The sequence below is a fragment of the Python bivittatus genome, unplaced genomic scaffold (assembly GCF_059951505.1).
Source record: "Python bivittatus isolate LINGU-HERP-01145 unplaced genomic scaffold, Pbiv_v1 ctg000350_np1212, whole genome shotgun sequence".
Taxonomy (NCBI): Eukaryota; Metazoa; Chordata; class Lepidosauria; order Squamata; family Pythonidae; genus Python; species Python bivittatus.
In genome coordinates, this window is record NW_028277074.1 from 30,974,983 (window position 1) to 30,990,126 (window position 15,144).

The window sequence follows — 15,144 nt, forward strand, 5'->3', positions numbered from 1 at the left end:
CCTTGTTTTGTCCAAGGAGGGACTTGGAAAGAAATCGCAGTTGGCTCAGGCAGGGAGAAGGGCAGCTCACGAAAGACCCCGGGCCTGGCTGATGCAACCGGCGCTTGTGAGGAAAGGCGCGACAGTGGCAAAGCGCGTTCTCTTCGGGCGGCTGCGAAGTGGGTGGTGCCAACGGCCGTGAGTTTATGACCGAACCGGAAGCATCGTTGCTTAGGGATGTCTCGTTAGAGCTATAATTTTTCCTAATGTCATTCTATTGCAGTGGTACTAAATATATACATAAAGAGACTCAGTAAGTTGGAGAAATTGTGCTACCATACCCTTGATAGGATTTTCCTCAGAATTCATTGGTATTGGGTGCCTGCTGCTAATTTGGACCGGCCGTTTTAACTTGGTGTGTGATCCTTAATCATTATTCTAAACCTGTATTAGCTTAACCATACTTTATAAAACGCAGCTTGGTTTGTGCAGCATACTAAGCTATAAACTATAGTTTCCCAACCACAATGGTTTCATAAAAATACGCATGTGTACATGCGCTATCCTCTGCTCCCTGATCCTATGCATTTCTTATTTTCATTTCACAGAAACAGGAAATAAAATAAATTGCTAATACCCCCAAGCCATATATTTTAATTAGATTTTCGTTTCCAACAGCTAACTAACCAACTCTGAACTTTTGTGACAAGATGAAGCTCCCTTATTTAAAAAAAATGACATTTTCCTATATTAAAAATTCCTTTGAGAGCTGTGTCAACCATTTTACAACCACACACTTCCATAAAGTTTCTATGGTTATAGGGTGCAACAGCAACTAAAGGGGAGGTGGGTCATGGGAACAGGAGGTGATAGTTTCTAAACAAAATGTAAACTTTTTAGGCTGCAGGATCTGGGATTTACTGTAAGGATACTTCCATATTGCCACCATTTCCACTGCACTGAAACAATAAAATTCCCCTCATCAATCTTTTCCATTTATATGGAAGCCTGAAAAATGATCTGATGGCTTTAAGAGGTGATGCACTTGGCTTCTGCATTTTTCAACAGTTCCAAATAATTTTTGGCATGCATAGTTCTATTATTAGAGGTTTGGTGCTACTTTTCAAATGGGAGAGAGTCCTTGGGTGGGACTGCCTTGGGTAAATTCAAAGTGTTTGACACTTCATCTGAGGAGCTCAGAACAACTTAATATACGTATTCTGGGCCCCTGTATAAAGCAAGGCCCAGAATATATTAAGCTGTTCTGAGCTCTTCAGATGAACTGTGGTACAAACCTAACACAGAAAGAAATGTTATCGCAAGCATGGTTTTACTGAGTCAAATAGTAACAAAGTATGTATAATACTGGGAATCAATTAAGATTTGAATCTTCTGTGCTATCATTTTCTATTGTTTTTACTTGTTTTAGATATTGTACACTACCCAGAGTAGTTTTTGAATTGGGTGACTTTACAAATCTAACAAAATAAATAAATGGGAAAAATTAAAAACTGAATATAGAGTTTAGGGTTCAGATACCAAACCTAATTCCATGCTTAAGTGTGTACTTTGAACTCCATTAATAGAATTCAGAAATTGATTTAAAGAGAGTCATGATGCACATGGGATGGGATTCTAATGCCATAAATGTTGAATGATTACATACATGGCAGTCTAGACTGAGATTTCATGTGCAAGACTAGAACAGAAGTACTTTAACACTGGTATGATTAACTCTGTAGGAGAAATTTGTCCTTTATGAGATTGCTTAATAATGGAAACCAGAATACCCATCAACAGAAACACAAATTGCATTAATTTCAGTAGAGGACTGCAGTAGCATACCTAAAAAGGGATGGGAATGCAACCTCCTTATATAGGCTTATGCAATTCAAAGTATACATGTAATCCATGAGGTCAGAGGTACTGAGGTAATGAAGATGGGACTACAAAGACAATGGTGTTATTAAAAATACAGATACTGTATGTTAGAATAGCCATTACTGTTAAATTTGTTATTTGTAAGTGTTATCTCCCTTGGCCTTGTTTCTGGGGTTTTTGTCAACTTCAAATATCACTCCTTGTTATCAACATTCCTTTGCCTTCTAAGCATTTTTATGGTTGTACTGGCATTTTTACTGCTTTTCTCAGAGGCCCAGGAAAAGTTATAGAGGAGATGGGGAGTGATTTGCTTAGCCTAACTCATACCATTTCCCCCTTCATATATTCCCAGCCATTATGCAAGGGGAAATGAATAAAACAACTGAATAGTATCATGTATGCAACTAAGTAGCACTGATATTAAACACCTTAGTATAAGTTCACATTGTGATGCGCTAAAATGAATAGTTAGGTTATGGTCCAGTGTTTTACAGATACAACCTATTTATTGTAAAACAGTTTGGTTAATTCAGTAAATCACGGTTTAATAAGCATGAGTTAAGGTACTGTAAACACACAATTGCAATGTCTCTGATTATGGTCACTGACCAATATTGCATATATAACATTCTCTTGTACTTTATATTAATTAACCTGAGAAAACAACCATTGCCTATTTTGTTCTTACCAGAAAAAAAGAATTGACATTATTATTTTACCTGCCCAGAAGTGGGCAATCTTCTGGATGTTGTTGGATTCTAATGCCCATAATTTTTGCCAGCTACACCCTACATTCTATTTAAGACTGTACCTGAAAGCCCAGTATCAGCCATTTGATTTTCCTCTCTGCCTCTTTGTTTTACTATCTAGCCTCATTAAACCTATTTTGTGTCCCTGTGTTGACTAATAAAGGTATTACCTCAGTTGTTTTTGGAATGAATCTGTATTAATAACCTTAAGGCCATAGCTACGCCATAGACTTAGCATTTTAGTATTTAGTATTTAATCTTTCTCTGCAGGAAGTAATTGCTGGCAAGGTGAGCTGTGAAGTTGTGATAGCATGTTAATATCTAGAAAGAGTAAATAAAAATTTAGGCAGACATCAGCTGTTATACAGTCAATCATCCTTTCAGTCTGTCTTGTTTCATATAATTGTTATGAGGAAAAATTATGTGGAAGATTGTGTTTTCCTGAGCATTTATTACAAATGTAGTAAATAAAATGTGTATCTCCTTCCAACATTAAACACTTTCATCAAACCAGAGTTTCCAGAAATATATTCCCTAAATATAAAGGACATGTGATGATTTAAGTATAAAGTTTATATAGTGATAACGTGTCCACCGAATCAGCGTAAGTCGAGGTAGACTTGACTACGTGGTGATATCCTTTACAGAACTGTTAAATTTACTTCTTGAAGTATATGTACATCCCATGAAAAAAGCAATGTCCGTTGAGGCAAATTTTGTAAACTCCCAAAGAGCTAAAGCCAGGGACGTCCCAGCAGCGAAGAAGAGGCCGAGTGAGGAACGCGGCGATTAATGTAAACCCCAAGGGGAGGAGATTCAGAGGCCAGGGGCGCCGGGCGAGGTGGGGCTAAGTGTTGCGTGCGCGGTTGGCGGCTTTTGTGAGGCAGCGGCGGCAGCGAATAGGGCGGCTCCGTAAGGGGTGGCTGATATGCGTGAAATGGGAAGGTGGCGACACTGGGAAATTGCGACGCCCTCAGCAGCAGTAGCGACTTCGTATTCATGGAGATTTTTCCTTCTTCTTCTCTGTATTTCTCTGCCTTTCCTAAGGTGGTGGTGGTGGTGGTGGCGGTGGCGGCGGCAACAGCAGCGGCAACAGCGGAAGTGACGGTCAGTGTGGGGTGCTTGTCGTTGGGGGAAGATGCCGACTGTGGCTGTGCTAGGCAGACCAGAAGGTAAACAACTGTGACAGGGAAGGGAGAGGCAGGGATTCTGGGAGGGGGACGAAGCAGGGCCCGGCGAAAGCCGGTGCCCGGACGTTGCCGCCGAAAGAGGCTTTTCTCACGAACGCGTTGACGAAGAGGAAGCCTAGGCGCGACACCTCAGTTGCCATGTCCATCTACTTCAGCCCCACTGTGAGACTCTCCTTCTCCTCTGTCTTTATGTTCCCCAGAGACCGCCCCTCTTCTTAGGGTCAGCGGGAAGAACTGTGTCTTCAGAGCTGCTGAGAGGTAGGTGAAGCTGGGAGCGGGGTGTTCTTCTCCCTCATTGCTCTCCCTTCTCCTGGCCTCCTCTTTGCTGCTCTTCTAGTCTTACTTGGGTTATACTTTTCCCTTGGATCCTTCTCAGCTAAAGCTTTCCTACTTCTTCTCACCCTTTTGCTACCATGTTTGGCCCAAAATGAGCGCATGAACTAGGCCTTTTTACTTCTCTCCTAATTCCTAATTTTGAAGGGGCAAACGTTTCATTTTAAGACGGCAGCACTATCTTCGCTGAGATTTCTGACAGAAAAAGGCTGGAATGATTTCCTGGTTATATGATGCTACTATCCCACATTGGGGGAGGGAGCTGTTTTTTTGGCTATCCTTCTTGCTAACAGAGAGCGTAGGTAATGACTTTAGGCATTTGTATAGTATCTTTTCCTTTCAGATATCTTTATTTTGTTGTTGTGGCATTTATTTTCTCTCTTTTAATTATTCAGCAAAATGATAAACAAGGTGGGAAAGAAGGTTGGAATATGGGCTGGCCTTGTGTATCTGTGTGAATGTATTAGTGATGGTTCCAGAGAACTCCAGTCTACTATATCTAAAATATCTTTTCTATTTTCTCTATCCATATTTTAATCCTGAGTGATATGAACTATTTGGCTTTAATTTCAGTTCAGTTTCAGTCTCGTCTCCCTCACCAGCAATATTTGGAAAATGTCTGAAAATTTCTGTTAGTGTGAATTATTTGACAGTACTTTAATCCAGTATTGACAGTACATTAATCCAGCATTCAAGCAATTGGCATTATGCTAATTAGCTTTGAACTCTTGACATATTTGAGCTGCAGTAATATGTAACTTTCTTTGAGCTTACTTAACCTGCAATCCATTTAAACAGGGAAAAAGGAAACATAACTTATTTTGAGGTGATGCATGCATATGCATAATACTGTTCTGTTTTGTTTGTGTGTGTGTGTGTGTGTGTGTGTGTGTGTGAGAGAGCAAAGAGCACTATATTTTTGGCAGTCCTGTTTATTTTTGTAACACTTTATATTAAAAATAGTTTAATGGAGTATTTTTAAAATAAGCAGGTTCCTGTTTTGTTGCTTATTAATCTGATTAATCAATTAAATGCTTGTTTGTAGGACAAGACAAGAATAAAAGCTGACATCAATGCATCAATTTTTAAGAGGATCAAAATATGCTATAGGGTTAGTCCAGAGTTGGCTTTTTCAATTAGTCTAAATGACTGCTTCAGCTAATTTTATAAGGAAAATTATAAAAGTAGAAGAACTAAGTGTTGGCCTTAAGTATATTAAGGTTATGGAGTAATATGAATGATTTTTCCCATGACATCACTTCATCCATAATCATTAGTGCTTCTGATATGGATTGCAGTGTGTATTTCCGTACAGGAATAATTTCTAGAACAGGCTGTTTTACATTCACAATTAATTGGTTCTAGGCAGGAATCCTGAACATATAGGAAAAATAATTCATTGCAGTTTCTATATTATATACATTTTTATTTCCTGGTGATAGAGGTAGAAAGTTTTGTTGTTGTTGTTGTTGTTCCTTATTGTTCCTAGACATAAACAGTCTGGTAAGTTGTATGTTGTTATGAGCCATCTGTGATTAATAGAACATATTCACATTTTACCCTGCAGTAAGTATAATTGGCTTAGAGAATATTGCAAGCTGACGTCCATACGTTTGGAGAAAGCCCAGGTTGGGGAAGGCTGTACTAGTTCCTGGATATCAGCATAGCCTTATTCTGTTTTTTTTTTTTAAACCACAGGGTGGATATAGATATATTATATCTACATGTTACTGATTTCAGAAAATCAGTATGTTGTAACACTAGAAATTAGGCAAAACTTGGGCTAAGTATGAAAACAACAGGGATTTGGAAGAGTGTCCTTGTGATTTTCAGTTCATATACTGTACTTGTAGACAAACTGGATAGCTAGCTTGTTGTGGGAATTGAAATGTGATAAAAATACTTGAAAAATGTGTCTAGTTGGGAGTATTTGATGGACCTGAGTGGACATATGACTATTTCACATGAATATTTTCTTTAACTAGAAAAATGTATTGTCTAGTCATATGCCCTAAAATGGATAGATATTTTAAGAAGTGGAGGAAACCTATTGCAACATTAGTAGTGTGTAGCTTGGAGTTATACAACAATATTATGGCTTTCTCTTTTTTGTATATATGGTCCATAGTTTATACTACTTACAACAGAGTTAAGGGACTTGGAGCCTTCTAGCTTTTGCTAGGTTGTATTCTGAGCTTGAAAGGGCCATTTTTAGTATTTTAGTTTTCTTTGTTTTGAATGTGGAATGATTAGTCCCAATCTCCCACATTTGGTGTTTTATACAGACAAAGGCTACAAAATGTGTTTGTATGTTTATTATGGATTTTTTAAACAATGCTTATTTTATAATAAGTTGGATGGTAAATAGTACTCATCGTAGACTTTTTGGCCTCAAGATAAAACATGAGTGAGCAAGGAGTTGTTTCAAATGACCATTGGTCTCTGTGGTGGAACATTCAAGGGATGTCAGGTTTTGTTTGGTGAGAAGCCAACCCAATCAAATATTCTGCTATAACATTTCAAATGGGGCTGGTTATACTAACCCCTATAAACTATAAATCCTAGCTTTCCTCACCACTAGCTGTGCTGCTGTGTCTCATGGGAGTTGCTGGTTTCTGCCTTTGATTTACAAAATGGATTATGTACCTGTATGAAGATTCTCAGTAGCAACTACTGCCAGAGTGTGCTCAAGTCAGTGTAAAGAATCTGTGAAGGACTGTACTGCAACTTGTTTTGATTTGCATTTTACTGTTTTCAAATGTAGTGGCTGACACTAGATAGAATCTTTTTGTGTCTCCCACTCCATTCTCTTATTTAAATGTTGGTAACTTAATTCTGTATCCTCTAAAATACTTTAAAGGAATGTCCTATATCCTGTCTGACTACTCAGGGTGGAATAATGTGAAATAAATGCTGGAACTGCATTTGGGATATTTGTTTCAACTCTTCTCACCTTGGTCTATACAGAGTTAAAATAAATCTAGAGAGATTTTTTTTTAAAAAAACTTTCTATGAGAAAATGGAAATTGTAAGAGTTAAGTAAACAGTATATGAAAGTATGAACCATAGTTCTTTTTAAAAAATTGCAATAAACCAAACTGAAATAAAATGACTTTAGTGTAATTTAGAAATTTGCTATGTTTGACAGAACAGTTTCTTGATTATCATGAAAAAATGCATGAAAACATTTACTAACAGTTTGTTGGTTACTTTACAGATCTTATAACACATTTTCATGCCAATTAATAGGACAATCTTTGTGGCTTATAAATATTTTTGTACTATTCAGCTCGACTGACTTCTGAGGGTTTACAATAAAAATTAAAAACATCATCAACAATCTATAAAAAATACAGAAGAAAGAATAGGCATCACTGTCCAATGTAAGAAACATTCCATCCCACAATGATCAACTTCTGAATGTCTTTTCAAATAGCATAGTTTTACTGTCTTGCAGAGGATCAAGAGGGAGAGTATCAGGCATACCTCTAGGGGCAAGGTGGTCCATAGTGTGGGCCCATGTTCCTTTAATTTCTCACAGGAATTAACCTTAAACATCCCTTCCCTATATGCATTCATGAGCTGGGCAGATTCTGTTCAGAGGAAAGAGCATATGAAGTATCCTGAAGCCAAACCTTATAGAGCTTTATAGATCAAAACCAGCATTTTGAATTGCACTTGGAAGGTTAGCGTTAGCTAGTTCAGTGATCAGAAAATAGATATTATCCTCACATAATGGCTCTTGCTGGCTAGAATCCTGGTTACCACATTTTTCTCGGTTTCAGCTTCTGAATTATTTTCAGAGGCAGCATCAAGTAAAGTACATTGCAGTAATTTAAACATGTGGTAATGAGGGCATGCTGCCAGGGCCTTCTGACCTGGGTAAGGGTGCAACTGGCATGCCAGCTTCAGCTGGGCAAAGGCCTCCCTGCTAGTGGCTTCCAGTCTGCTATTTGAACTGGAGACATGAGCCTAAGAGGATTCCAAGTTAGGAATCTGTTCATTCAGTGGGAGGATGATCCAATCCAAAGCTAATGGTGGGACCATATTTGAGGCAGGTGTTTTTTGGCAAACAGCAACTTCATCTTGCTGGGATTTAGTTTGAACTTGTGTCTATCATCCAGACCCTCATAGCCTTCAGACAACACGTTAGAATTTCCACAGCAACCCTGGCTCAACCTGGGGTGGTGATGTATATATATCATCAGCATACTGAAAATACCTTATCCCCAAACAGATGCATGATCTCTCCCAGCAGCTTCATATATGTGTTGAAGAGCAACGGGGGCCTTAAGTGTTGGAGGCCCTGTTTATTAATAGTGATATTACTGTGACATATCTCAACTGATGTTACTTGCACTTCAGTTCACTTTTTGAAACACTTTTTTCCTCAACTGTTAATTACAGTTGAATGACTGATAAAAAATATTGTATAAAACTTTCCTGAAAAATTAAACTTATTGGTATGTTGTGAAGTTCTTTTCTTTAAAAGTTTATGCATTTTAGTATTTTAGTTACATAGAAATGTTCGGTGTGTGAAGCAAAAGCAGATTTATTCTCTAATTATGTGGTCATACTGGCTTTTAGCTTGCTTTACTTAGCTGGAGTAAGATAGTAACAAGGTGAAACTTTGCTGTGAAGTTAGCCTGGGGAGCACACTGTTCAGTGAAATGTGTTTACAAAGGGAAGTAAAACAATTTTGATTTTGATTTTTGATCCTGACTTTTCAGGATTCTAGCCATCTAGGTTCTAGGATATTCAATTCACTCTGAGCTTTCTGTTTTGTTTTGTTTTTTATTGCATGCATTTTCTGTTTTTTTCTCTTGTCCAAGATATGGTGGCATTGAATATTGTGTTGTAAATAACATCCTCCCCATGGTCAAGTGAGGAGAAAGAGGCTTGGGCTTGAGAGACAAATAAATTATTTCAGTCACTGGCCAGCATATAGTTTGGGTCTGAAAAGGCATCTACCCCAAGAGTTGCAACCCACCTGTCCCATTCTTTTTTTTTTTCTTTTTTTCAAGGTTCACATTTATCTGTATGCATGAATTTTATCTTTTATATAAAAAATAAACTCCCTCACATTATAATTGCTGTAGATTATTCATTGGGTGTCAAATTGGTCTTGAAATCTCATCTTGAAATGTCATACATGTCGGGCAGAGTGATAATCACAAACACTCCTGTTTGTGCAGAGCACAGCAAAAACTCCAGGAAAATATTAGCCATAAAAGCAAACACAATGCAATGTCCATTTCTTGCTTCCCAAAGAAATCCAGTCAGAAAATATATACTAACTGATGTTTATTGATAAAAATGCAAAATTCCATAAAATGCAAATATCATACAAAATATAAAGAAAAACACATCTTCTCATTTAATGTAGTATCCAAGACTTATTAGCAACACAAGCTTAACAAAATCTCTAGCTACAAACTCTTAGAGAAGAGGTACACTACTTGGTAATTTGTTACAACTACGTAGCCCATAAACCCTACATAGTGGCTACACTAAAACAACTAACAACTACTCAGAGAGGCTGCACATTTTCCTCTCCTTGTATTATAGCTCTATGCCACCCCCACTGGGTAACTAGCATACACATGCCAAAAGGTGGCAGTAAATAGCACAATACACAACACACAATAACAGGTGTTTTTCACATGATCGCTGTAGTCAAAATAATATTTGTTATTGTTGTAAAGATAATGGGATGAATCCTTTCCCATGAGAATGAAAATCCTGACACCCCTCTCAGCCCATTTTCGACACAACAATACACGTTACAAAAATAATACAATTGATTATAACAATATAGAATCAGTTACATTTTTTCAAATCCAAGTCTGGTTAACATTGTTTCATGTTGTACAATAGACAATGATTTGGTAAATACATCTGCAAGATTTGCTTCAGATACACAATACACAAGATCAGTGACATTTTCTAACATAGCTTGTCTTACATTTTTGTACTTTACATCCACATACTTAGTACGAGCTTTTAAGTTTTCTGTTTTAGCTAACCCTATACAGGCCTGGGAATCTTCATGTACTGTATAAGGCAATGACACTTTAATGCCTAAATCAGTGAATAATTGATGAAACCATCTTAACTCACAAATTGTTTCTGACAAAGCTGCGAATACAGCTTCTGCAGTAGACAAGGCAATTGATGTTTGTTTCTTTGCTTTCCATGCAATTGTGGATTCACCAAATGTACAAACAAACCCAGTTATTGACTTTCTGTCACCTTCTTCTGCAAATGAACTATCAACAAAAATTACAGGCTTTTCAGGCCCTTTGGCTGACATTTTGGGACAAAAATCTACTGTACCTTTTAAATATCTCATTACCCTTTGTAATCCTTGCCAATCATGCTCAGTTGGTTTAGCCACTTTACGGCTCAAAACTCCAACAGCATAGGATAAATCAGGACGTGTCCATTGGGCTAGGTGAAGGATTGAACCTATCACAGAATGGTACACTTCAGGTTTTTCACACAACTTTTCACATGTCTCATTTTTTAAAAAATCACATGTCATTGGGGTCTTTACAGGTTTTGCATCTGACATCCCCATCTGTGCTAACAACTGTTCTATCTTTTTCTTCTGGCTCAGATTTCTCCATTTTCAGTTCTATGCACTTCAATACCAAGGTAGTATCTTAACATACCCAAATCCTTCATTTTAAAATATTTCTCCATTTGCTTTGCAAATTCTTTTACCAAGTTTAAAGAACCAGTGACAAGACAAAAATCATCAACATAAGTGATAAGGACTGTATAATTTTCTCCAGTTCCTCTGGTGTACACACATGAATCAGCTAATGATTTCTTGAAACCAATTTCTAACAAAGCTTTATCTAAACATTGATGCCAACATCTCCCAGCTTGTTTCAATCCATACAGTGCTTTACGCAACCTGTAAACTTTCTGGGAATCTCCACATGAATATCCTGGCGCTTGTTTCATGTAAACAACTTCAGGAAGATCAGCATTTAAATAAGCTGTATCCACATCAAAATGATGAACAACCATGTTTCTTTGTGCAGGTAAGGCCAACATTACATGCAATGATTCAGGCCTAACTGTGGGTGCATATGTCAGGTTATAATTCACAAACTGCTCTTGTGAATAACCCTGTGCCACCAACCTAGCTTTATACTGCACAGTATCATCAGGTAAAAGCTTCTTTCTAAATACCCATCTGGAACCTATGGCTTTCATAGCCATATGATTTACCTATGATACAGGTAAATCAACAATTTAGGGGTTCAGGTGGAACCGCTTTTGTTATACGGGTTGACCTACGTGGAATCTCAAAGACGCTTTGTTCCTGTTTTTCACTTTTCTCTGTTGCCTGTGCCTTTAACTGCTCAGCTTCAGCTACAGCCAGCAACTCCTCCGCTGCCGCTTCTTGTTTTATCTGCGGAGAGGGGGGTGCATTGGCTGCTTGCTCTCTAGCTAAGTCTGTGTATGAAGGCAAAATGACTTCTGAATTTGCATGCAGCCTTTGCCAATTCGACAGCTCTTCAAAATTACAACTTCTGGAAATAACTACTCTTCCATTTCCTACTGAAAATCTATATCCTTTAGATTCTCCTGCATATCCAACAAATCTAAGACGCCGTGTTTTTGGTTGGTTTTTCCTCCTTTGAGCCTGAGGAATCTGTACGTAGGCAAATGTTCCAAACGTACGCAAGTGCTTTAAGGAAGGATATCTCCCATACAGCAAAAAATAAGGAACTTCATTCACAGCTGAATTCCAGTGTCTATTTGTGAGAAACACTGCTGTTAACATTGCTTCACCCCAGAAATGGGATGGCACATTAGCATCCTGCAGTAGGCTATCTTTAAAAACCTTCAGAACGCCAACCTTGCACTCAGCTACGCCATTTTCTGCAGACACACCAACATTTGTTAATCTGTGGAAAATGCCTTTTCTACGTAGCCAGTTTTGAAACTCATTGCTTACAAACTCACCCCCTCTGTCCGTTTGCAAACTCCCTACTTTGTGCCCATGTTTTCTCTCAACAAAAGCCACAAACTCTTTGAAACAAGAGAAAGCTTCAGATTTCTGTTTAAGCAAATAACAAAACGTGAAACGTGTTTTATCATCCACTAACACAAACATAAATCTTGCTCCACCTTCACTTAAAGGAAACGGACCAGCCAGATCTGCATGCACAAGATCAAATGGTTTTTTTAGCAATTCTGCTACTTTTCCTAGCAATAGGTGCAGATTTTATCTTAGATTGCTTACACACAGTACAATCAAGATATTTTGCACACTTCTTGAATCTCAAATCTGGATATACTTTTGCCATTTTTGACAAACATTTCCATCCTGGATGTCCAAGCACTCTGTGATAATAATGTATGCAATCATCATGCAAAGACACATTGCCAGTGCCACTTCCAATTAACACATCTTGTTTAGGAAGCATTTCATACAATTGATTAACCAATTCCCCTCTAGCACATTCAATCCCCTCTTTACTTACATAGCACTCAGAACCTTGGAATACAACAGTATAGCCAAGTTTAGTTAATACAGGGACACTGAGAAGAGAATAATCAAGTGTAGGCACACAAAATACATCAGAAACCACTTCCCCCAAACAAGGAATGAACACGTTACCTTGCATGGTTACTTTAGCTACAGAACCATCAGCCAAGTTAACTTGTTGGATTTTAGGCTTGCATTTGGTCAGTAACAACTGCTCATTGTTTACAATGATTTCACTACAAGCAGAGTCCAACAACCACTTATCAGTACAATGTTTGTTTCTGTTAGACATCAAGGCAGACACCATTCTAGTGCTTGCTTGCTTTTTAACAAATTGTCCTTTTCCACGACGAGGAGCCTTTCTGGAACTCTCAGTAGGCTGATTTTTCATAGGACAGTCTTTTAGAAGATGTTTGGCAGACTGACAACGAAAGCATTTCCTCACCATGCACGCAGTCTCTGTGCCAGTAGAAGAGCGCTGCTTTACGTTATCAAGCCTCTTCTTTGATGGTAATTGTAAATCCCTTGAACTCTGAATCTCTTGCAATCTGTTTGTCAGGTAATCAACAGTAAGATCTGCAGATGATAAAACATTCACAGCTTCTACAAGCATATCAAACGAATCATCCAGACTCGAAAGTATTATACATGCTTTTTGATTCTCGGGAAGCTGCATATTCCGATCTGCCAACTCAGCAAACAAAGTTTTCATCTTGTTCAGATGCTCAATCACATTAGCACCTTGCTCCAATTTAAGGTTATACAACTGCTTTGACAAACTTACGATGGCAGCTGAAGTCTGTCTTGCATAGATTTCATGCAATGCCACCCAGCATCCATTAGCAGTCTCCAAATTACGAACATGCACTAGTTCTGAAGACTCAAGTCCCAATATAAGATTACCATATGCTTGGTCAAGCAAAACTCTCTCGGCATCTGTAGGAGCTGCTGGCGCAGGATTGTTTACAACTTGCCAGAGCCCTTCTTTCATGAAGAAAGATTTCATCTTTATACTCCATGTCTGGTAGTTCTTTGAATTCAATCTTTCAAACGGAAAACTCACCGTTGTCGTTGCCATGTTGCACACTTTATAACAGGCACTTGACACAGAAAGAATCCAAACTTCAAACAAAACGTTGACCAGATGCTCACAAGCAGGGTGATAAATCCATAAATCTCCCGTCACTTAGGAATTTCAGTCCTGGCTTCCAGCACCGGCATCCACGGCAAAACAAGCCTGGAATTTCACGCCTGGGCTAGCACACACCTGGGACCACAGTCCTGGGACTAGCACTCCTGGAACCATAATGCTGGAACAATACTCCACACCTGGGCCGGCACAGCACCACTGGCCATAACCTGGGCCCATAACCTGTCGGGCAGAGTGATAATCACAAACACTCCTGTTTGTGCAGAGCGCAGCAAAAACTCTAGGAAAATATTAACCATAAAAGCAAACACAATGCAATGTCCATTTCTTGCTTCCCAAAGAAATCCAGTCAGAAAATATATACTAACTGGTGTTTATTGATAAAAATGCAAAATTCCATAAAATGCAAATATCATACAAAATATAAAGAAAAACACATCTTCTCATTTAATGTAGCATCCAAGACTTATTAGCAACACAAGCTTAACAAAATCTCTAGCTACAAACTCTTAGAGAAGAGGTACACTACTTGGTAATTTGTTACAACTACGTAGCCCATAAACCCTACATAGTGGCTAACACTAAAACAACTAACAACTACTCAGGCTGCACATTTTCCTCTCCTTGTATTATAGCTCTATGCCACCCCCACTGGGTAACTAGGTACACATGCCAAAAGGTGGCAGTAAATAGCACAATACACAACACACAATAACAGGTATTTTTCACATGATCGCTGTAGTCAAAATATTATTTGTTATTGTTGTAAAGATAATGGGATGAATCCTTTCCCATGAGAATGAAAATCCTGACAATACAATACATTTTAACTATGGTATTAATAAGAGTTGTACACATAAACTAAAGAAAGCTGTTTGCTTTTTTGCCTAAAGGAGGAATTGGGTCTCCTTATGAATATTCCATGTTATGAACCTTCACCTTCAATCTGGGGTAGTTCTGTAAATATATATTTTAGCATCTTACTGACTTTGTATTTGAACAAGATCCTACAGTGCAAGCTTCTATTTGTCCTTTCAAAAGTAAGATTCAGAAATAATTCATGGGGTGCCCAGTACCAGAACGTAAGTTTGTGACTATTAACTCTCAGTATCGTCACAAGAATTTATTTACATGATTTATATCTCATACTTTCAAAATATGATTCTGTTATTGACTTAACAAGGAAAATAAACTATACTGAAAATACTAAGAAAAAATAAAGATAAGTTTAAAATAACAGCAATCTAATTAGACTAAAACCATGCAACTTAAAATTTCAAAAATAGTTCTTAAATATATATTTTTTAAAATTCAGTTTATTATGCCAGGTATTTAAGAAATGTCCTTATGGGG

At 37.9% G+C, this 15,144-nt stretch overlaps 1 protein-coding gene across 4 annotated transcripts in view; it reads left to right on the plus strand.

Annotated features, from left to right (window-relative positions):
- The first annotated feature begins 50 nt into the window (after positions 1 to 50).
- The window catches only part of KLHL15 (kelch like family member 15), a 34,598-nt gene continuing 19,504 nt past the window's right edge, over positions 51 to 15,144 (plus strand). Inside the window, exons 1-3 of one of the 4 annotated variants that reach the window (XM_088144821.1) lie at positions 51 to 292; positions 3,657 to 3,781; positions 4,000 to 4,057. The gene's annotated coding sequence lies outside the window, so the exon portion shown is untranslated. Of the gene's footprint in view, positions 3,782 to 3,999; positions 4,058 to 15,144 lie in introns of all 4 variants that reach the window. The other 3 variants (XM_088144823.1, XM_088144822.1, XM_088144824.1) reach the window with 3 other exon arrangements.